Raw genomic sequence first — 23,724 nt, 5'->3', positions numbered from 1 at the left:
CTCCACCTCCACGCCAACAGAAACACGCCCATGCTATCACGACCCACGAATCCATGAGGTGGTCTTTCAGCCGCGGTATTCCATTGGCGGTACACACCGCCGCGCTCAAAATACACACACATCTCCAAACCACCACCACATTGGACAATTCCAAATACACACACCTGATACACATACACAAACCACTCCCACACATCCAATTCAATATAAAACACACACCCACATCACCCAAAAACCCCTACGACAACAATTCCCGAACGAAGGCCAGAGAGACAGCACTGATTAGACAATCCCACCACACAGAGGCACACAACACCATCACCCACACAACATCCACGCACAAAACACCACACACCACTACACATCACTACACTCATCACCATATACACCACCTCACACATCACACACACCACCCCATGGCACGCCAAGGACACCCCCGCTTTTCCAAAGAGGAGCTCAGGGTCATGGTGGAGGAAATCGTACGGGTAGAGCCACAGCTATTTGGCTCACAGGTGCAGCACACCTCCATAGCCAGGAAGATGGAGCTATGGCGCAGAATAGTCGACAGGGTCAACGCAGTGGGACAACACTCAAGAAATCGGGAGGACATCAGGAAGAGGTGGAACGACCTACGGGGGAAGGTGCGTTCAGAGGTCTCCAGGCACAACATCTTCGGTACAGCGTACTGGCGGCGGACCCCCACCTCCTCCCCCACAACTAACAACATGGGAGGAGCAAGTCTTGACCATCATGCATCCAGAGGGCCTCGGAGGAGTCTGTGGAGGTATGGACACTGGTAAGTCAAATCTTAACTATCAGATCCCCCACCCTACCGGCATGCTATCAAACACCCCCACCCTCACCCCCTCACCCATCACTCAAACTCCTCACTAATGTACTAATAGCACAAACCACACATCCCAACACCAAGCCCTGCATGACACAACTAAGCATGGTCACCACTCACCAAAGCATGCTCACTGCACATACCCAGAACAACCCCCTAACCATCATCACACAAGCCCCCACACGGGAATGCTAGCACTGGGGTACACAAACACTCACCCATTGCACACCATGACACACACACATGCAATAATCATGCTCTTATGCCCCTGCAGGATCACGAAGGACTGTCACCACACCGGAGGTTCCAGACATCTCCACTCCACCCACAGAAGAGGCCCACAGTGACAATAGCAACTCTGCCCTACTGGAGCCTGATGACCAGCCCGGACCATCGTGGGCCTCGGGACAGTCGGTTCCCCTTGCACAGGCACAGCCCAACACTGACCTTCCACCCTCTGGTAACACCAGCACAGCACCCACCCAGCGGGCCCAAACCTCCGTACCCAGGACAGGTCAATCAGCTGTGTGTCCACCACTACAGGGAACCCAGGATAACCCACCACCCCAACAACAACAGGGACCTGGGGGCAGTGGTAGTGGGCACACAGTCCAGGGGACGGAGGCACAGGAACACATGGGAACTGGGAGGGCTGCTGTGCGACAGGGGGCGGACAGGCCAAGGGAACCCATTCTCCACGAGGCCCTATCCTCCTTCATGGGAGCATACCAACACTCCCAGGAGACGATGGCGACGGTCCTGGTCAAGTTTCAGGAGACCAAGCGCCTGCAGGAGGAACAGTATTTGGGCTTCAGGGAGGAGCTCAGGACCATCAGCTCCGCCTTGGGCACCATCGTAGGGGTGCTGAAGGACATACAGCAGACCTTGAGGGACACCGTGGCACTCCAAGGGGCCCCTGACACTAGCCAGGACGATGAACTGCCCACCACCTCCGCCAGCGCTAGTGGACAGGATGCCCCGCCACAGGACTACCACACCAGCACCCCACCCCCTGCAGACGGACAACCACCACGCAAGCGGGCCCTGAGATCCAGGAACAGGACAGAGCAAGATGGCAAGACCCCTGCCAGGAAATTATTGTCCCCCCACCATCCCACTTTGTTACCCTGTCCATACTTTAACTGCCCAAGCTCCACTTCCTATGCCCAGATGGGCAGTGCACCTGTGAGACTAATAGACTGGACTCTGCCATGGACATTCCTCCACCATCACCCATCACCATTTAACTACCCCCCTCCATTTTTGAGCACTTAAATAAACACCCTTGAACCACAAAACATTCTGGAGTCAGTCTATGATTTTGTAAAATGTATTATCAATGACAGTGTCAAAATGCTTTTTTAGTTGTTAAGGCAACATACCAATGTCACACATCACAAGTCCTTGAAGGATGCATGCAGATGACACACGTTGGTAACCATACCTGTGAAACCGTAATGGAAATGAACAACTCAGTTACCAAATAATCCCAGTAAATTACACACAGGATAGAGTAAGACGTGTGAAGATGAATGCAATGTTTTAAATGAAAATGTTCTCACCTGTGTGTCACTGGAAATATTGCTGTATGACTGACTCCCTGTTGTCGTTGTCTTCTTCCTCAGCTTCCTCCTCATCACTGTCCACAGGCTCCACAGCTGCCACAACACCGTCATCTGGACCATCCTCCTGCAGAAAAGGCACCTGGCGTCGCAAAGCAAGATTGTGAAGCATAGAGCAGGCGATGATGATCTAGCACACCTTCTTCGGTGAGTAGAATAGGGAACCACCTGTCATATGGAGGCACCTGAACCTGGCCTTCAGGAGGCCGAAGGTGCGTTCGATCACCCTCCTAGTACGCCCATGGGCCTCATTGTAGCGTTCCTCTGCCCTGGTCCTGGGATTCCTCACTGGGGTCAATAGCCAGGACAGGTTGGGGTAACCAGAGTCCCCTAATAGCCACACACGGTGCCTCTGGAGTTGACCCATCATATCAGGGATGCTGCTATTCCGCAGGATGTAGGCATCATGCACTGAGCCGGGGAACATAGCATTTACCTGCGAGATGTACTGGTCTGCCAAACAGACCATCTGTACATTCATGGAATGATAACTCTTCCGGTTCCTGTACACCTGTTGACTCCTGTGGGGGGGGACCAGAGCTAAATGGGTCCCATCAATAGCACCTATGACGTTGGGGATATGTCCAAGGGCATAGAAGTCACCTTTCACTGTAGCCAAATCTTCAACCTCAGGGAAAATGATGTATCTCCTTACGTGTTTCAGCAGGGCAGACAACACTATGGACAGCACGTTGGAAAACATAGGCTGGGACATCCCTGATGCCATGGCCACTGTTGTCTGAAAAGACCCACTAGCAAGGAAATGGAGCACTGACAGCACCTGCACGTCAGGGGGGATTCCAGTGGGATGGCGGATTGGTGACATCAGGTCTGGCTCCAACTGGGTACATAGTTCCTGGATTGTGGCACGGTCAAACCTGTAGGTGACGATTAAATGTCTCTCTTCCATTGTCAACAGGTCCACCAGCGGTCAGTACACCGGAGGATTCCGCCATCTTCTCAAATGTCCCAGCTGACGGCGCCTAGGAAGGACAACAGCGAGGATCGAGTCAACTATTTTCCAGGTATGTACCTACAGTCACACACAAGACTACACCAGACAATGAACCCTTTCTGTATGTGTGTTGAGTGTAGGCCTAGCTATGTGTGATGCAGAAGTAAATGGAGCCATTTGGGCCCCTGAAATGGCGGCTGCCTGACCTCTAAACTGGGACAATGGGATTGTGGGGTAACTGCGTTAGCGTTGCACACCGTCGCGGTAGGCGGTCGTAGACCGCGGCGCAATGCTGCATTGGTTAACATTGGACCCTATGGGTCCCAGGAGCCAATGAGGAAATGCGCCAGCGGTGATGATACGCACCGCCGCAGACGTCACCGCCGCGGACGTGACCGCCATTTTCTATCTGTTCAATCACTAGATACCTGATCTTCGACAGGAGAGGACCTGCAAGTGCTGCTGTGACCTCGGTCTGGAAGCGACGATGGCTGCTGCGTCTGGGGAAAGGGCCCCTGCCTTCACTGCTCAGGAGTTGGAGAAACTAGTAGACGGGGTCCTCCCCCAGTACACGCTACTCTACGGTCCTCCAGACCAACAGGTTAGTACACAGGGAGCACGTTGTATGGGCTAGGCCTGGGTGGAGAGGGCTGGTTGGAAGAGGGAAGGGGGCAGAGTTCAGGGAACATTAATGCATGTGAATGAATGTGCCACATGGCTAGGATAGGGAGGGGGGCCACGCACATTGACGGTGCGGTTGTTAATGACTTCTCTTCTTCCCTTGTGCATGTCATGTAGGTCAGTGCCCACCAGAAGAAGGACATTTGGCGTGCCATCGACAAGGACGTCTGGACCCTTTGGGTCCACCAGAGACGGGACACCCACTGCCGTAAACGATGGGAGCACATTTGCCGCTGGAGCAAGAAGACGGCGGAGGCTCAGCTGGGGATGGCCTCCCAACGTGGGAGGGGTCCCCGTCGCCCCATGACCCCCTGATGTTCAGGATCCTGGCGGTGGCCTACCCTGAGTTGGATGGGCGCTTGAGGGCATCACAGCAGACACAAGGCGGTGAGTACATCATCATTCAGCGGACTTTGCGCGCAGTGGAGGGGTCTGAGTGGGGGAGGAGGCCTGTGGGTGTACTTAGGCCAGGCAGAAATAGGTAGACTAGGCCCCTCCGTATTGCAGGCCATGTGGCACCCTACCCCACTGCAGTAGAGTGCCAAGTACAGGTGTAGATGCCCCTGTGGCATCCATGTGTGCAGATGTCCACCATAGCCATGTAGGCCAGATACCAGGAATTGCATCTGTAGAGGCCAGGAGCACGGCGTAGTACAGGGGGCTGCTGTGTCTGTATTGTCCGCCAACGGTCGCGGTATGCCATGCACTCAACCTGTCTTTCTTCTGTCTCCCCCCCTCCCTTTTTGTGCTCTCCCTGTTCTTTTGTTCATCAGCATCATCAGGCGCAGTGGCACTGGAGCATGAGGGAGCTGCATCCCACATGGCCATGGAGGGCCACACCACGGACTCAGAATGCACGAGTGGGACGAAGGGTGAGGGGAGCTTCACGTCGGCCACCGGATCACCAACCAGCGACACGGACTCGTCCGCCGATGGGAGCTCCCTTGTGATGGCGGCACCATCTGTGCGCCCAACTTCTACAGGTACAGCCACCACCTCCCCTACCAGTACCGCCCTCCCAGCAGCCCCTTAGTGTTCGCCCGCTCACCCAGGAGGGTGGGCATCACCTTCGCCCCAGGCACCTCAGGCCCTGCCCCAGTCACCCCTGCTGCCCTCAGTGAGGAGGCCATTGACCTCCTCAGGTCACTCACTTTTGGGCAGTCTACCATTGTGAATGCCATCCAGGGTGTAGAAAGGGAGTTGCAACACTGTAATGCATTCCTGGAGGGCATTCATTCTGGTCAGGCTGTCCTTCAGCGAACCCTGCAATCTCTGGCCTCAGCACTGATGGCAGCCATTGTCCCTGTGTCTAGCCTCCCCCCTCCAACCTCCTCCACCCAGACCCAATCCCCTGTACCCCAGCCTATCACAAGCACACCATCAGACCAGCATGCACACACCTCAACACACAAAAGTAGCTCAGGCAAACATAGGCACCACACAACCCACAGGCACACACGCAAGCATCACCCACGTACAGACACTGCAACATCCCTCCTCCCTCCCAATGTCGTCTACACTCTCACCTGCGTGCACTACATCTACAGGCACTAGGACTCACAGCAGTCCACCCAGCACCACACCCCGCTCACCTGCACTCACCACCTCCACTCCCATTTACACGTCCCCTGTGTCCTCTCCCAGTGTGTCTGTGACGCCCCCTCCCAAAGTACACAAACGCGGGCACCCACACACCCAACATCCATCCACCTCATGACAGCCGCCAGTACCTGCACCTGCACCCGCACCCAAAACACCTAAAGTGACACCTCCTACAACCACCTCCTCTTCCTCCACTCCCAGACCCCCTCCAACTACACACCCCAGTGTTCGTCAGAAACTGTCCCTGTGTAAAGTTGACCTTTTTGCCCCCCCCTCCAATTCATCAGTCCCGTCGTAGCACCTCAGCCAAAAAGCCTCCAATACCAGTGGTGCCTGTTCAAGGTGTGTGGAGTGCACCGGCCCCCAGGGCAGGCAGTCTGACCCGGAGCCAAGGCACTGGCAGCCCACCCCCTGTAAAGGCTCTGAAATTGGAAAGTGGCCGACGGGACCCCGTGAAGACTCCTGGAGGCAAAACACCTCACAGGGGCTCCAGGGGGATTGCAGAGTCAGCTGTGACTCCTCCAAAGGTGGGGAAGGGCCAGAGGAAGTCTGCACAGCCTAGTGTGAGCAGCACGGCGGAGAAGGGCGGCATCCTTTCCGGCGGTCGGGACGCCACCGCCAGCACCGTCGTCACTGGTCAGGAGACCACAGCCAGAGTCAGTGCCCAGGAGAGCCCAAGTATCGTCACTGGTCAGGAGACCACCGCCGGAGTCAGTGCCCAGGAGGGCCCAAGTCTCGTCACTGGTCAGGAGACCACCGTCACCGCCGGAGTCAGTGCCCAGGAGGGCCCAAGTATCGTCACTGGTCAGGAGACCACCGCCGGAGTTAGTGCCCAGGAGGGCCCAAGTATCGTCACTGGTCAGGAGACCACCTCTGGAGTCAGTGCCCAGGAGGGCCCAAGTCTCGTCACTGGTCAGGAGACCACCACCACCGTTGGAGTCAGTGCCCGGGAGGGCCCAAGTATCGTCACTGGTCAGGAGACCACCGCCACCGCCGGAGTCAGTGCCCAGGAGGGCCCCGGCTGCCACAGCCCCGCAGGGCAATGAGGGTACGTCATGCCACACACCAATGCCCAGTCCAGAGAACGTCATGCCACACACCAATGCCCAGTCCAGAGAACGTCATGCCACACACCAATGCCCAGTCCAGAACCGCCATGGCAAAGCACCACTGAACAGTCCAGAGACCGCCATGGCAAAGCACCGCTGAACAGTCCAGAACCGCCATGGCAAAGCACCGCTGAACAGTCCAGAGAACGCCATGGCAAAGCACCGCTGAACAGTCCAGAGACCGCCATGGCAAAGTACCGCTGAACAGTCCAGAGACCGCCATGGCAAAGCACAGCTGAACAGTCCAGAACAGCCATTGCAAAGCACCGCTGAACAGTCCAGAACCGCCATGGCAAAGCACCGCTGAACAGTCCAGAACCGCCATGGCAAAGCACCGCTGAAAAGGGCATGCACCGGGGAAGAATGAAAAGGCCGCCAAATCAAGCATCGTTATCCCATGTGCAGGTGGGACAGTGACGGGAGAGGAACTTCCATGGGGAGACTAATCCAGTCTGGGCACCAGTCCCCCTCCAGAACCAGTGGAGGCTGTTATCTACTTTGGAAACTGTGGCTTTGCACTCCCCAGGATGGAATAGTGGGCAAGCCACCCACTATAGAGACTTGAGAGACTGTGGCTTTGCACTCCCCAGGATATGGTAGTGGGCAAGCCACCCACTGTAGAGACTTGAGAGACTGTGGCTTTGCACTCTCCAGGATGGAATAGTGGGCAAGCCACCCACTGTAGAGACTTGAGAGACTGTGGCTTTGCACTCCCCAGGATTGAACAGTGGGCAAGCCACCCACTATAGAGACTTGAGAGACTGTGGCTTTGCACTCCACAGGATGGAACAGTGGGCAAGCCACCCACTATAGAGACTTGAGAGACTGTGGCTTTGCACTCCCCAGGATGGAACAGTGGGCAAGCCACCCACTATAGAGACTTGAGAGACTGTGGCTTTGCACTCCCCAGGATACATCAATGGGCATGGAGCCCCGTCGTGGATCTGGCTTTGCACTCCTCCGGCTGAGGTGCCCCCCCCTTCCCTTCCCCCTGAGGTGCCTGTAGTATTTCGATCTGATGTCCCGGCAGTGTTCTCTCCGTGTGTGGATAGGTATCTATTGTGGGCCTCGCCCATGCATTTTTGGACTAGTGGTGCATAGACATTTCTATGTGCATATCTGAACTACTCCTCGGAATGTATATACTTTTGTATGATTTTCTAATATATCTGTATATTTTTGAGACGTATATTGCTACATTACAATGTTTGGACTGATTTCGTTTTGTCTGTGCATTCTTCCAGGGGGGTTGTGGGTTGTTACTGTGATTTTTATGAATGCATTGGTGTGTGTGTTGTAATATGCGAGGGTGGGGGTGGGGGTGTTGCATGTGTGTCCCCCTAACTTTTGCCTCCCCTATGTCATAGGTGCAGTACTCACCGTTGTCGTCGCTGGCGCAGGCGTTGGTCTTCGTAGATGAGTAGGAATACAAGGGCCGGTAGGATTTGGAGTTCCGGCTCCAGGCTATCCTCCTACCTCGTGGGATGTGTTCAGGTGAGCATTTTCCCATTGCAGTAACTGTTTCCGCCGTGTTTTTATCCACGGAGAATCCGCCCCGGAAAAGGTGGCAGATTGGCGGTTTGTGATACTATGGGCGGTACATTGTCCTCCGCCTGTCTGTTGGTGGTGACCGCCGTGCTGCTTGTCTGTACCGCCGTGGGGGGCGGTGTGTTAAAGTGGCTGTCTTTGTTGGCAGTTTCCGCCAGGGTCATAATTCCCTTTTTTTGTCCGCTGGCTTGTTTGCGGTATTACCGCACCTTTAACACCGTCAGCCAGGGTTGTAATGATCCCCTATGTGTAGTGAGGTAGGGTGGGCCAAGATGTCACTGTGCTATTTGACAATGGCCTAGTTGGCATACCAACTAGCCATACAGGATTCTGTTGGTTCTGTAGTCCAGGAATTGTGTGTTTCTATGTGCATGTGGAGAGTGCAGGACGTGGGCAGGTGTGGCGGATAGGCCTCTCATCATGTACACGATTGCATCGGAATCAATGTCAGTGGTGTGCATGTACATTGCTGTGGTTTCCCCCATGGTGTTCCATTGTTGTAGCATATGTAGGTGAGGGCATGGTGTGTGAAGGCATGGATTCAGAAGATATTGTAGTTACTCTGTGTGGCGGTTGTTCTGGCATTGACCAATTGCACCCAGTCTCTCTCTTCCACCAACCCTCCCTCCCCTGTCTTTGGGTGCATCAGCATCATCTGGTGAAGGAGAAGGGGCACCTGCGAGTGGGGATGCTGCAGCCCATGGGACCCAGGAGGCTGATACCAGGTGAGCCGAGGGGACCAGTGGGATGGAGGGTGAGGGGAGTGCCATGGGGGAGACAGGATTGACCACTACATCTTCTGATTCCTCCTCTGATGGATGCTCCCTGGCTGTGGCGGAGCCATGTGGGACCATCCCAGCACTGTCCTTGTCCGCCACCCCCTTACCAGCACCGCCTTCCCTGTAGCTCCCAACCTAGTTGCGTGTGCTCTCTCACCCATGATGGTGGGCGTCTCCTTTTCCGCAGGCACCTCTGCCCATGCCCCAATCAGCCCTGCTGCCCTCAATGAGGAGGCTATTGATCTCCTGAGGTCCATCTCTGTGGGGCAGACAACCATCGTAAATGCCATCCAGGGACTGTCATCCCAGATGCAGCAGACCAATGCGTTCCTGGAAGGCACTCAGGGTGCCCTGTCTGGCCTGCAGAGATCGTTTCAGGCTCTGCAGCCAGTGTCCCTTCTTCGGTCCCCCCTCCAGATACCTGATCCCAAACCCACATCCCTCTCCCCTCACCCATCCAAGGCACACTTACTGACCCACATGCATCCACATCAACAGACACGGTACACAAGGACAGACACAAGCACCAGAAAAACCACCACCGCCATGCACACGCACAACATTCAGATGCAGACAAGCCAACATCCACTTCCTTCACCGACTCCTCCACCACCTCCCCCATCACAGTCACGACACCACTCACACCTGCAGTCAGCACCTCACTAGTCCCAGATCCTGTCACATGTGCCCTCACTTGTACCATCACCACAATATCAGAACCCATACGTGCACCCCATACTCCACATGTGCACACACCATGACAATGAACACCCCCACATGCAGCAATCCACTGTACCTGCAGACACCACCCCAACATTCACTCACACATCCCCCCTGCCATCTCTCTCCATCTCCTCCACCCCTCCTCTCAGTACATCTAAACGCCCACACTCACACACCCAACACTCACCCAGCACACACATGGCACACACCCATGCACCTACACCCAAGGCACTTCCACGTACACACCTCTCATCCATACCCACTCCCTCCACTCCCAAACGTTCTTTCCAGGACCTACCTTGTGCCCCTAAGAAATGTTTCCTGACTGTGTTTTCCCTGTTCCCCACCACTGGCGCAGTCCCTGTTCCCCGCATGCACCCTCCTACCCTTCCCAGACCCCTACCTTCCACCTCCCAGTCCTCCACTGGTGGTCGCCATGCCCCTCCCCCGCCTAAGACGTCCACCCCAGCAAGGCCACAGTTACCCCTCCCACAGCCAAGGCCAAGCCCACTCCCTCCATTTCCAGGGTCAGGCCCAAACCACCCACCCTCCTGGAGAAACCACCTCCATCAAGGGGCAAGCCTGAGGAAAAACCCCTCCAAGCCCAGCCTGAGGGACTCCTCCTCCGAGCCCAAAGCTCCTCCCCGACTCCTGAGGGGCCTGCATGCCCATTGATGCACCTGCCCTGTGGGGGCCAGCACTTTGCAGTCAGGGGTCAAGTTGGGGCCTCAAACTGCATTCTGTGTTGTTGGGGCACAATGGACTATTTCAGACTGGACCTTGGGGCTCATTGTACATAGTTTTATTGTTTTTATTATATATGCACCAGTGCACCATCAGTGTAGATGGAGACAACCTTGTCCTGGCTTTCCTTCCACATGTATGTGTCGTAGTTATGCAATTTTACACTTGTGTGTGGGCGTGGTTTGCCGGTCCATGTATGTGTGTTTGTGTTTGTGTACTAATGTCCTTCCCTCTATTGTGTGCTAGGCCGGTTGGTGTCTTGATCGGCGTTGCTGGACCTAGAAGTCAATGGCCATCAGGAACATTGGGAACTCTTGCAATTTGCGTGCCATGGCACCTATGGACGTGCATGTGTTCCTGAAGGTGCGTGTTCCCTTTTATGTTGTTCGTTTCCGCCATCCTTTTTGTGGCGGTGAGACCGTCCTGGAAATCCTGGCAGCCTGCAGCCTTGTAATAAGGACGTGGGAAACTGCCTGACCACCGGCCTGGAGATGCGTGCCACCGGCTATGGTGGTCCACCCACACTGTGTGTTCGGACGGAAACCTGGCTGTGTTCTGCAGTTGCCTTTCCCCGACTCGTAATAAAGGGGTCTTCACCGCCGGGCCCGCGATGGTCCGACCGCCTCCGTCACCGCAGAGATCCACTGACTGCCGTAATCGTAATGAGGACCTTAGTTTGAGGTAACTGAGCTATAAGACCATAGGTCCTGGTTTGCGAGATTGAGTTATCTAACATCTGGATTCTTGATGATGAGATAGAAGACATGGCCTTAGTGGAATTTTCTCATGTGGATGCACTTACATCCCCAAAAGCAGGGAGTACCATGGTTGTGTCCCAGGGTTGGTGCCACCCGAATGAGGTTCATTGCCATTTGCCTTAATTTCCTGACCACATATGGGATCAAGGAAAGTGGAGAAAAAGAATAGGCAAATATCCATGGCCAAGGCATGAATGCTGAAGGCATATTAAAGCTGAGGAGATTGTAATTGCGCCATTCATCATTAGGTTACGGACCAAGATACCATATGGACTCAAAAGTGACGAAGAATTACATGTACACTTGTAACTCTCTCCAGTATAAATTACATGAGTAGGTGCAGATACAACATAGCAGCTTCTGGTGGACTCAAGTTACTTTATAGCATTATACAGCTTTGAAATAATGTGTTTAGATGTTGACTTAGGCATGCTCAGTATTGTTGGTTACACACTATGTATATGGTGATTTACTACAAGTTGATTAGTCACATTGAGCATACCACTCAGATGGCAGCATTATAGGTGATATGCAATTATTGATGTGATATATGTGCCCTAACAGTTGATGTGATGATGAGAAGTCTGACAATATGATGTACTGTGAATCATTAATCATACATTGTGCAACCACTGAGCAGTTTGCTCTCGCCTTGGGTTGAGTCACTACCAGATGAATCATAAGTTGAATAATACAAGCACTGAGCTAATTACAAACATTATGCAGGTCAGTAAGTATATGTACGAGCACTGAGCTAATCATAGGCATCATGTAAATGTTATTATTAGGATGACTGTATGCGAGATAAGTGTACGTCTCTTAGCTATTGTCTGTAATCTTGACATGGCAGCAGTTTTAACACAGGTGATCATTAATACAGAGTACCAATTGAGACATACATGTTACTAACACTGAAATTGATACAAACATTTTTGGTCCTGTACGGGACACTGATGATATATAGGATATTGCAGTGTCAACTAGCAATGCTCATAAATTCAGTTGGTATATGTTGCTCCAGATGGTATTTTATCATGTAATTAATAGTTTTTTAACTAATACTACAACTTCTAGAATGCCATTTAATGGATAAACTGGATGTGCGTATGAAAGTGAATACCGTGAGCAAGACTTGTAGTCGAAACATGTAGGTGCAGGGGATTTGTACTTAATAAAGGAATTTTTGACCTAATTGGTTCCCTGGAGTGCAGCGTCTTCCTTGACAAATGATATTGCCGGAGCAAGGTCCATCTCTGACATCAGCACCTGCCAGAGAAAATAGATATCCTTCTGGCGGTCACCAGTAGGTAGTTACAGTTAGGACCTAGTTTCCATAGGAAGAGCGTTTTTTGTTTGCCAATAACTTTGGCACCGCTTGACGAATCTTCACAAAATTATCACAACTTATACTTCAGTCAGTTCAGCTGCTGTCTTGAAAGTTTCGGGGGATCTGTCAAGTGGGGGTGAGTAAAAGTGGGGGTCCTAAGGCGTGTTTTGCCCTATGGATTTTCTCATACGGATATTGAACATGAGTACAGCCTTAACCACTAGATGGAATTACACCAAATTTGGCAGAAAGATAGCACTTGTTCCAGAAAGCGTGCTTTTTGTGATTTGGTGTAAATCCATTCAGTAGTTTTTGATATATTAGAGTTGAAATAAATAGATATCTAGGGACACGGATCCTTAGAGGATCCAACTTTTCCCGTGCTGATATCTGATTGGCTACCAACGCTTCAACAAGCAAGTGTTGGCAAACATCTAGGGACTCGGCTTCAGCCCTTCTTTCCTCCCCCATTGAATTGGCCCTGCACCGTCCACCTTAGTAGTATCCAAAGGTTTTCCCACCTTTACGAGGATAATAGACAGCTTACCAAAGGTTCCCCCAGTGCGTTTCCTATTGATTTTGGTGTTGCCTTCTTGGTGCTGGGTTATATGGGGACATCCCCACCAAACAAAGAAGCACGTCACATAGCTAAGTGGAAGGACCCCATTTTGGTGGAGATTTACATCTTTGTAGTCTCATTGGCCTCTCCATGGTAGGACTCTTGTTATCACAGAATACTGGAGAAAGACACACAAGGAACATCACATTTCAAACACACACAAGGTTGCTGGAGACATTTTCTTGTGGTCCATTACGCAGCTGTAATTTAAAATACACACTGGACATTTACCCAATGAGCTAGCGCTTACTAACTAACCTGTAAAAAGTACTCCAGTTGGGTAGACATTTTGTGCAAAACTCTGGACTCTTGTTGGATAAATGAGCAGGCAAGCTTCCGTTCTGGCCATGATGCTAATTTCACAGAAAATGTAACCTCAACAGGAAACACTTACAAATATAAATATAGCAGGTGCCCCACTTGAAGCTCCACTTCTGGAAAGGACATATAATCCTAACTCCTTGGATTGGCAAAGGCAAAGCAAATGTGTTTACTTGGTGATTTCATATTGAAAAACAATCTAAAATCCTTTGTGGAGGTGAATGTATCTTTGATCTATTGGAGTGCAATCTGTATGTGACTGTGGCGAGTGGGTTCTTTCTTGTCCTCTCATGATGGGAGCAGAGTCCATGGTTCTCTCTTTAAATTGCTATGAGTATGCAAATGTGCAAATCACCTTGAAGCTCCCCCTGCTTGGCCCTGCACCGTCCACATTAGTAGTATGCAAAGGTCTTCCCGCATGTTGCCAGGATAATGGACAGCTTACCAAAGGGCCCCACAGTGCGTTTTCTGCCATTTTGGGTGGCACGTTCTTGATGCTAAGGAATATGAGGAAATTTCCACAAAACAAAGAACCACTTACCTCACATGGATAAAAGGAAGGACCCTGGTTTGGTGGAAATTTACGTCTTTGTAGTCTTGTTGGCCTCGCTATAGGAGGATTGATGTTATCACAGAATTATAGAGAAAAACGCACGCAAGGTCACTATGAACATTTCCTTGTGCTCCAAGACACAGCTGTAGAGTAGAATACATACTGGACATTTACCCAAGGAGGTAGAAAGAGCCCCACTTGGGTAGATATTTAATTTAAAACTGTGGGCTCTTGTTGGATAAAAGGGCAGGTAAGATTCCTTTTAGGCCAAGTCACTCCAAAAGCTACTGACACATCCACACAGACACTCTCACACTCATTAACAGACGCACTCAGACACTCATGCATCCACTCACAGACCCACTAAGAGACTCATGTACTGGCTCACAAACCCACTCAGACACTCATGCACCCACTCACAGACCCACTCAGACATTCATGCACCCACTCACAGACCCACTCAGGCTCATGCACCCACTCACAGACCCAGGCACCCACTTAGAAACCCACTGAGTTACTCATGCATGCACTCACAGACACACTCAGAAACTTATGCATGTGGGGTTGGGTGGTTATAGGAGGTTAGTGACAGGCCCTGCAGCCAACCCCCGCCATGCACGGCCACAGGCCATGCGCAGTGTTGAGTGTTTATAGGGAGTTGGCTGCAGGGCCTTCCCTGGCATTGTGCAGTCCCCACCCAAGCTTACTGCTCCTGCCCCCATCCTCCTTGCCATCCATTGTCCAAGTCCATGCCTTTGCACCCTCATTACAGACCTGTGTGCCCATTGTTCTCCAACTGCCTTTCCTGCTTGCCCTCAACAGTTAGTTTTCTGTCTTATCTACCTCCTCCCTACCCTCTGTTGTACAAGTCAATGCATCAACCCCTTCCTCCTGCCCTGCATGGTCCGATGTGCTGCCACTGCTGTTCATTTAGCTTGATATCCCTGCCCACTCCTCCTGCCCTCCATTGCCCAATTGTGTACCCCATCATTGTCCTCCTGATTAGCCTCTGTGCTTAGCTTGCTGTCCCAACCAACTTTCCCGCTGACCTCCGATATCTGTGTGCATGCCCCTGCTTTCTCCTTTTTGCCCACCATATTCCATGAGCCTGCCACTGCCCATCCTACTTACTTTGAGTGTTCTGTTGAGCTGTTACTGCCCCTTCCACATGCCTAGCATGGTCAAATTGCTGCCACCTGCCCCTACCTCCTCCATCCTGCCTGTTCGAGTTCCATGTCCCTATCCTCTCCCTCCTGTCTTTTATGGTCCATTTTGCTGCCACTACCTTCTTCCTTCGATGCTCTGTTGTTCTACAACTGCTCGTCCTGCCTGCCCTGCGTGGTCTGTTGTGAAGCCTTTTCCCGTGCCCTCTCTTGTCTGTGTCTAGCCCCTTCACCTCCCTTCTGTCCTCCATGATCCCTTGTGCATGTCCCTGCCCCCCTCCTTCTTGCCCACTATAGCCATTAACTGCCACTAACTCTCCTGCTTGCCATGCATGGTCTTATGTGCTGCCAAAGCCCCTCCCACTTGCTCTGTGTGGTCAGCTTGCTGCCCCAGACCCCCTCCCACTTTCCCTCCTTTGTCTGTGTGTATGCCATTATAGACTCACTGTTGTCCTCCATGGTGTGTTGTGCTTCCAGTGCCCATCCCACCTGCCCTCCATGGTCAGCATGCTGCTCCTGCCCTGACCCACTGTCCATTCCCCTTTGTTTTCCATGTGTAGGCCCCTATCCCCTCCCTCCTGTCTTGTCTGGTCTGTTGTTGTGCCCTTGCCCCTCCTTACTGCCCTTCATGGTCCGTTATGCTGCGAATATCCCTTATGTCTGTCTGGTAAGGTCAGCTTGTTGCCCTTGCCTCTTTCCCCTCTGCTCTTTGTTGTCCATGTGCATGGCCTTGTCCCCTCCCAATTGCTTTCTATGGTACATTGTGCTGCACTACCATCCCATTTGCCCTGTGTGGTGTATTGTGCAGCTGAAACCCCTAAAGCCTGCCCTGTAGGGCCGGTCAGGTGCCACTGCCTATCTCCCTCCTGTCTTCTGTTATCTGAGTCCATGTCCCTACCCCATTCCTTCTGCCCTCCATGATCCAATGTACTATACTTGCCAACATTGTGAACTTGGTAAGAGGGAGATTTTGAAAAAAAACATGGGGAATTGATTTTACCCATAGACTTACATTAAAAAGAGGAGATTTTAGGCAGGAGACAGATAAAATAAAGCCCTTTTGGGCTTAAAACATCAGGAGTCTCCTGCATGAATCGGGACTGTTGACATGTATGGTTGTACTGCCACTGCTTCTTCCTTCTGCCCTCAATGGTCTGTTATATTGCCACAGCCTCTCTTGCCTGCCCTGCATGGTTGGTTGTTGCCCTGTGCCCCTTTTTCCCTACCATCTATGGTCCATTGTGCTGCCTCCGTCCCTCCCCCCTGCCCAACATGACCGACTTGTTGTCTCTTCACCCTCCTCCCTGCCCTCAACTATCTGAGTGTGATAGAGATCAAATTTTCCGCATACATTTGCATATGGTGACTCATAAATCTACATTTAAAGCCTGAGAGAGAACATTAATGTGAAATGTAAAAATGTGCATGTTTGAAGTATGGACATTGTGCCCTTGACTTATTTGGGCATCACGTTTTGCCAAGGCATAAAATGTACAGTTATATTTTAGTGAACTACTGACATAAATTCATGTTAAAAATATTATTTTTAGAGATAATATAGATATGAAAAGAATATTATCAATAATAAATGAAGAAGATTTAACAGTACTTATACTGATGTATATGAATTTATTAACGTGGATCTATTATGCGTGCAGAGAAATAAATGCATGTTTTAATTTTCTAACGTTATGCATTATTAGTGATCGCGAATAGTTGAATTTGTTTTGCATATGTTAATTAAATGGTACACATTAGCATAAGTGTTTAGTAATTAGAATTATGTTGGAGCCACTGTTGGAAAAAATGGTGGGAAACATGGAGGATTGGGGGAAGGACGCTTTAATATAGTTTCCTAAATTAACGAGATATATTATTACGTGTAATCAGCCCGAGCGCAGCATACCTGAAAAAATAAAAAAAGCTCAGCTACCCATTGTGAATCTGAATAGAGAAATTAACAAATTGGTAAGGCGTCAGTTGGAGTGCAGATCTAGGGAAATGAGTAGGAAAATATCACTACTCAAGAGAAGAAGATCGCGGGTGAAACTGTCCATCCGAAGGAAAGAAGCGGATCACTGGTGGATTGTACTAAGGGAAGACAGTGTTAATTTGTTTAACTTAATATTATTTACACATTAGCCATACGCTTTATTGAAACAGTTCCTTGTTCAATACTCTTTCTTTAATAGTTCTTTCATCTTATTTTGCCATATTATCTAACTTTTCTCAGATGACTATGCTACTTAACTCTGATATTACGATCTGTGATTATCAAATGCATACTAGTTTTGATGTGAGACATTTTCCTTTTAACATATAGACCATATACAACATGTTGCTCTGCTCAAAATGAATATTGCAATGGTATGATTTTCCCTTGTTTTTGTTAAATATTAATAAGAGTGCTTGATTAACCAACTTTGCGGGTTCTCTGGACACTTTGATACTATTAAACCTCACATTATATCTTGGTTTGATGTGCCAGCACCACTATCAATTCTGCAATAATCCACTGATTATTTTCTAAATACACTAGTTCGTATCTTCTCTGTATAGTTTTGTCCTGATACTTCACTGACTAACTGGATACGAGCCGTAGGGTGCCAACATATTTTTGCTTTTCTTTTAATCTGTACTTATAACAAGTTGCTCTAAACCTGGGTCACAACAAGCACTCTCAGATCCTCGTCCTTATATCTAACTTTCACCATCCTCACGTAGCCTTAGGAATAATTGCACTGATTGGTGAGCGCCCTGCATGTTTATCACATGTCCCTAACCCACCTATACTTGGAAGGTTCACATCAACAACTGATCTGCTCATTCTTGATTAATCAGAGCCTTGAGAAAGGCCTAGGTGAATGTATGTTAGAGGGCGAAACACGTGTCGGCTGTGTTCGGTCTGCAATCCCCAAGTTTCTTCCAAGATTGAATATCACCGAATAAATGAATAAATATTTTAAAACACAATTTATGGATTATATGATTGTTTGACTGCTGATGATATTGCATTACTTAAGTGGGTCCTCAATCTCAATATTCATAGTATTAGTGTTTAGTAGGCTAAATCTCTATGTTTTTCATGTATGTTTATAATTTAGTTTTGCATACCATTTACATTACCTTGCCTCTGTGGATGTAATAAAACTTTGAAACTTGATTCAATTTAGAGTTTTGTTTTCGTGGCCACATTAATCATGGTAGTGAAATTGTTTAGATTTCTCATGTCATTGATTTGTGTTGAAAAAATCATATTACCCCTTCTTCGACGAGTCCAAAGATCCCATCGACCTCTAGTGTGGGTGGGACGAGTCATGCGGGTCACCCCGAAAGCGGTTTCTGAATCCAAATTGGGAGGAAGAAATTGTCTGTCAGCAAGTCGTGCCCCTAATGGCTGCTTCCTCACAGTATTCTAATGAACAACTAGGTTGCTAATATTCTATATTTATTACAAAAGTGTGGCATGGCTGATGTCATCTTGATGTAATCAAAACTATAATACCTAAAGGATTTCCTTTAGAAATTATAAAAACAAGAGGGTCTTATTTCCATAGAAATTATGGTTAGTGCTCTAATAAACTTAAGTGAGGACATATTGTCTGAGTTCTCAAATAGTGACAAAGCACTCTTAAATTATTTGCTATCTTTATGTTTTTTTATCAAGTTTCACTTAGCGGAGATTATGTGGTGTTACGGCCAGAGCTGCAGACTTTGCAACTGGGGAACCAGGTTCAAGTTTCAACGTCAGCTCAAAATCCTATGATTCTGGGGCAAATCACTTAATCTCTCCATGCCTAAAACCAAAATGAATGTGTCCTTGTATAATGTAACTAATGCTCATTTAAAGGACTCCAATAACTTTTGAGCCAAGTCTGAACTATATAAAACTGAGAAAAAGAAATTAAGTGTTTTGCACACTTCTGTCATTACGCTATAATTGGGCTACAATTAGGTGATATTTTTTGCTCTTTTTTCTTTGGTGGCCATCTTCGGAAACTTATTTGTTATGAAGCTCCCTAATATCCTCATTTACTACAGTATCATCAGTAGAAAATGCTTTCAGTTTTCAACTTCAATTCCATCAAAATGGTGTTCAGATGTGTCACACATTTGGCATAAATTCAGAATTCTAGGTATCTAGTTGCTCATTAGAACACTGTAGTAAAGCTACTGGTCACCAGGGAGTTAACTGGCAGTCTGCTGCTGGTGTTGAAAGTGCATGTTTCAGTCTGCATGTCAGAATGTTATAATGAACTAGAAAAGGAAGATATTTGAGAACTCACTTAAAGCGTGTCCTCATTTTTCTTTCCACAGCACGAACCATAATTCCAATGACAAAATAAACCCCCTCATTCTGTTCCTTTCTAAATTAAATGTTTTAAGTTTTGCCAGGTTGCTTCAATCAATATAGCTTCAGGTGTGCGACACTTTTGTCATAAGCAAGACTGTTAGCACTCTCATTGTTCTTTAGAACACTCTGGGAGGCTGCAGTAGAATACAAGAAAATCAGCAAAAGTCTGCTCCTGTTGGAAGTTCATGTTTTACTTAGAATGTCAGTCTTTGTTTTCATCTGGCTGAGAAAGATAGTATGAATTTGTAGAAAATATGCTCTCATTTTAGCTTTAAGAGCACCTTCCATAACCTCAATGGGAAAATCATGAGAAAACAGTTTTCTCTCAAACATGACTCATGAAATCCAAGCAGAGTAAAATCATCTTATAACAGAATGCACTTTCTAAAATTATTATGGTACCATCAACAAATGATTTATATTGTAACTAAAGTTTGTTATCAACCTTTATTGGGTCTTCTTTTTGTGACCCTCAAAACCTGCCATTCACTACAATTCATTTCAATGGGATGCTATCATGTATATTGGTCCCAAGATGGCTGCCAGCACTTCCTGATTTCCTGATTGAAGTGCTGACAGCCAATCATCTCACCATGAGATCTGTGCATAGGCCCCGCCCAGATATACAAATGTATTTCCTTTAATATCTCAAAAACTACTGAACAGATTCACACCAAAGAACAAAAAGCATGCTTTCTGGACCAAGAGCTACCTTTCTGACAAATTTGGTGTAATTCTATCTAGTGTTTTGGACTGTACTTGTGTTCAAAATTCTTATGGGAGTTAACATGGGAAACACACTTCTTTTTCTCGGCCCCTGCTTGACAGATCACCCCAAACCTTTCCCTGTACAACACTACCCAATAAGTTACCTTTTTTTGGAAAATTTCATGAAGGTTCGTCAAACGTTGCAAAAGATATACCCAAGTCAAAAAATACTTTTACTATGGAAACCAGGTCCTAACTATACACACACACACACACACACACACATATATATATATATATATATATATATATATATATATATATATATATATGTATGTATTACCTTATGAACCCGAAACTCCATACCCACCCTAAACCCTAAAAAACGTCCGTGCCACCCAAAAACCCATACCCACCCTAAACCCTAAAAATGCCCTTGCCACCCAAAAAAACATACCCACCCTAAAACCTAAAAATGCTGTTGTCACCCAAAAACCCATACCCACCCTAGAACACCCTTTCCCTAATATATATAAATATACATTTATCTATCTATCTATCTATCTATCTATCTATCTATCTATCTATCTATCTATCTCTATATATACACATATATATATATATATATTCATATATATATATATGTATATATATATATATATTTTTTATATTCAAATTGACGTCTGAAACCATACAAGAAGTTCCCGGACACTAAATGAAAGTCCAAAGTATTTATTCACTAATGCTTCCTCATGTGAGCAAGGCTACGGCTGAAACGCGTTGTTTTGGGAGGAAGCATTGGTGAATAAATACTTTGGGCTTTCATTTGGTGTTCGCAAACTTCTTGTATGGTTTCAGAAGTCAATTTGAATTAAGTAGTGGATGGCTAGGTCCCCGCCTGGACCGCTACCTTATTAGCAGCCTCGGAAGGCTAGCAACGTTTTGGGATTCATATATATTTATATATATATATATATATATCTATATATATATATAGATATATACTGTATATATATATATATATATAAAACAAACTTCGAATGCTCGAAATGAACTCATATGGCCCAAGAGGGGTGGTGCAGAGACCGTCACGAGCAAGCCAGTAATTATAAATCCAACAAAAACAAAAAATATATCAGCACGCTCAGGATGACCAAGGCTGCTGTGTCAGCCGAAACGCGTTGTGTTTTGATTAAACTTGTTTTTCACTTTCCCTGAATCCTGAGCATGCTGATATATTTTTTGTTTTTGTTTGATATATATATAAATAAAAAGCTCGATCTATCTATAGATATATATAGATAAAACACATAGGGCCCAATTTAGAGTTTGGAGGATGGCGTCACAAACATGATGGATAGCCTGTTCACCATTTTACGATCTTATTATATCCTACGGGAATCGTAATATGGCAGATGGGATATCCGTCACGTTTGTGACATAATAACTTGTCCACCAAACTCTAAATTAGGCCCTTAATACTTACCTGTGAAATACTTACATTTACCTGTAAAACGGTTACAACGCATATGCCTTTACCATTCATGCCTTTACAACTAAAATTTGTTGTAAAAGACTGTGCGGTAAAGGCATATGCGTTGCGAAAGTTTGCATGATAATGGCATGCATTGTAAAGACGCATGCGTTGCAAAGTTCTGATGGTGTTGTAGTTGCTGTTTCCCACAGAGACACACAAAGCCATCATCCCCAACAATCTCATCACCATCCATACAGTGCGGGAATGTCCTATCTGAATAACAGGTAACAACTTTTTGGAATGCAGTCACCCTCTATTGCTTTGGATATGCTTTCACCGTGACAGCATTTAAGATCAACCCAAAAATGGCTGCATCTACTGCAGCTGGAGGTGGGACTTTTTTTGGTCTTGATGGTGAACTGTAGCTTGTGGACACTGCTGTCTGAAACAGTGATAGGCATTGCTCTCTGCTGCTACTCTTGATCAGCCTGCTGCTGAGATATGGAAAAAAATGAATGGTGATTCAGTGCAGATGTACCTTCACCACCACTGGACACCTCGTAAATACCCTGGGAGCTGCGGTAACCTAGAAAGGTTGAACTATGAATTTATAGTGTTGTTCACATACCACCAAGTGGAGATACTGGTCAGAGGCTGGATGTACGAGATGTGGAAGTAGGTGCCCTTGGATCAAGGGTCGCCAGGAAGCATCTGGATGACGTCCTGCAGGGTGGTCAAGTGGAAGAGCACTGAGTAAGATGTAGTGATTTAAAAGCAATAAGGTCCCATATTTCTTGGGGATTAAAAAATACAGAGTGTAAATCTCCTTGCAATTCTGATGTGGGGGCACCAAGTAGATTGCACCTTTGGTAAGGAGCACCTGCACTCCTTTCTTCAGCAGATTCAGATGGTCGCAGCTCAAGACATAGCGTCAAGATGGAATGTTTGGTGGTATATTATGGAACAATAGGCAATTCCACTGCTCTACTACAGAGATCATCCACTTGTTAGAGGTTATCTCCCCCAAATGAGGAAGGAAAAACATCCACCCTCCCCCAGTAGGTGTTATGTACTCAGGGGAAATTACAGGAGTCTCTGTTTTGAGCCACCTCTACCTCTGCTTCTTTTGTTGCCCCTGTATCCACTTTTGCCACAAGGCCACAAGATGTTCCTGGCTTGGTATCCTGGAAGCTTTGCTGTTGCTCATAGACGTGCCACTGGGGAGTCATAGGTGTTTTTGCACCTCCTCCTGCGGGCCGAAAAGATGCTCCCTGTTGAAGGGCACATTTACCAGATGTTGCTGAACTTCTGTCCAAAATTTCAGAAATCCATATCCAAACATGGCACTGTAAAGGAGAACCTGTATTGATCGCCCTTGAGGCAGTATCTTCAGCATTCAACATACACCTAATGTTGGCACTGGAAATGGCCCTGCCTTCAGCTACCAGTTCTTGGTTTGATTTATTGTAGGCCTCAGAGAGGCATTTAATCAACCCCTACATTTCCTACCAATAGAATCTGCAATGCTCCATTACATGGTGGACCCTACCACCACACAATTCCCTGGGGCATCCATAGTTTTACTCTTTTTCTTGAGGAGTATCTCTGGTTACCGGTGCTGGGGCTTGTTTTCTCGAAGTATAAACCACCAGCATGTCAGGCTGAATATGGACTTTAATATTTACAGGGTCCTCATGGGATGCCTTGAATTTCTTTTCAAACCAAGAGTGACAACCATGACCTTCACTGGGTCCCTAAAGTTTTTTCGGGCAGTCTTTAACATGTCCCTATGCATTTGGAGGTACTCCACAGTCTGCTTAGTCTTAGAGTGGGT

At 48.0% G+C, this 23,724-nt stretch overlaps 1 protein-coding gene across 1 annotated transcript in view; it reads right to left on the bottom strand.

Annotated features, from left to right (window-relative positions):
• The window catches only part of NFATC4 (nuclear factor of activated T cells 4), a 420,369-nt gene that overhangs the window by 31,907 nt on the left and 364,738 nt on the right, over window positions 1-23,724 (bottom strand). The gene's annotated exons all lie outside the window — the stretch shown is intronic.

Source organism: Pleurodeles waltl, chromosome 6 (genome assembly GCF_031143425.1).
Source record: "Pleurodeles waltl isolate 20211129_DDA chromosome 6, aPleWal1.hap1.20221129, whole genome shotgun sequence".
In the NCBI taxonomy this organism is placed as follows: domain Eukaryota; kingdom Metazoa; phylum Chordata; class Amphibia; order Caudata; family Salamandridae; genus Pleurodeles; species Pleurodeles waltl.
This window is presented reverse-complemented; position numbering and strand designations above follow the sequence as displayed.